Raw genomic sequence first — 844 nt, forward strand, 5'->3', positions numbered from 1 at the left:
AGGCGGGTTTTGCGAACGCGGCGCGCCCGGAGGTCGAATTCTCAGCGGTTCGTCGGAGAGCCTCGCCCGCCGTGTTTGCGCAGCGAAGCACTGAAGCAACAACCGCAACAACAAACCCCCCCACTGCTATCAAGTGTTTGCCATGCACGCCGTTGCTAGGTGTCGACGCGTGCGTTCTACTCAGAGCGACCTCCTCCGCACACTGCGCCCATTGCTGCAGCCACGGTGTCAAGCCATCCTCTACCAGCCAGATGCCCCTGCCGAGGACCTGTTCTTCCTGAAATGTGCACCAAGCACGCGGGCGGAATCTGGCTGGCCGCACGCCGACGGGGCATTCTGGGTGTACTGCGTGCGGACATGTTGCTGGCAGTTCATGGTACTGTCATTCTCTTTGCCCAAAGTCACAAGTCAAATACGTCGATTCCTCTTCGGTCTTTCTTATTCGACGTCCAACCTTCACATGCATATGTCATTGTTAGGAGCCTTCGAGTGGGCTCCGACCCATAGTGACCCCTAGGCACTGCAAAGGAAACACTACACAGGACCGCGCCAGCCTCACCAACTGTTCCTGTCCATTGATGCAGCCACTTGGGCCGCCCTCCACTTTACAGAGACTGGTCTCTCCTGACCAGATGTCCAAAGTATGTAAGGCGAAGTCTTGCCCTCCTTGTCTCTAAGGAGCACTCTGACCTTACTTCTTCCAAGACAGATCTGTTAATCCTTTTAGCAGTCCGTGGTACTTTTTTTTTTAAGATCATTTTATTGGGGGCTCACTCTTGTTACAATCCATACAGCAATTGTATCAGACGTATTAGTACATATATTGCCATCGTGCTTTTATAGA

The sequence above is a fragment of the Echinops telfairi genome, unplaced genomic scaffold (genome assembly GCF_000313985.2).
Source record: "Echinops telfairi isolate 266 unplaced genomic scaffold, ASM31398v2 ScPeMD7_7457;HRSCAF=8495, whole genome shotgun sequence".
Taxonomy (NCBI): domain Eukaryota; kingdom Metazoa; phylum Chordata; class Mammalia; order Afrosoricida; family Tenrecidae; genus Echinops; species Echinops telfairi.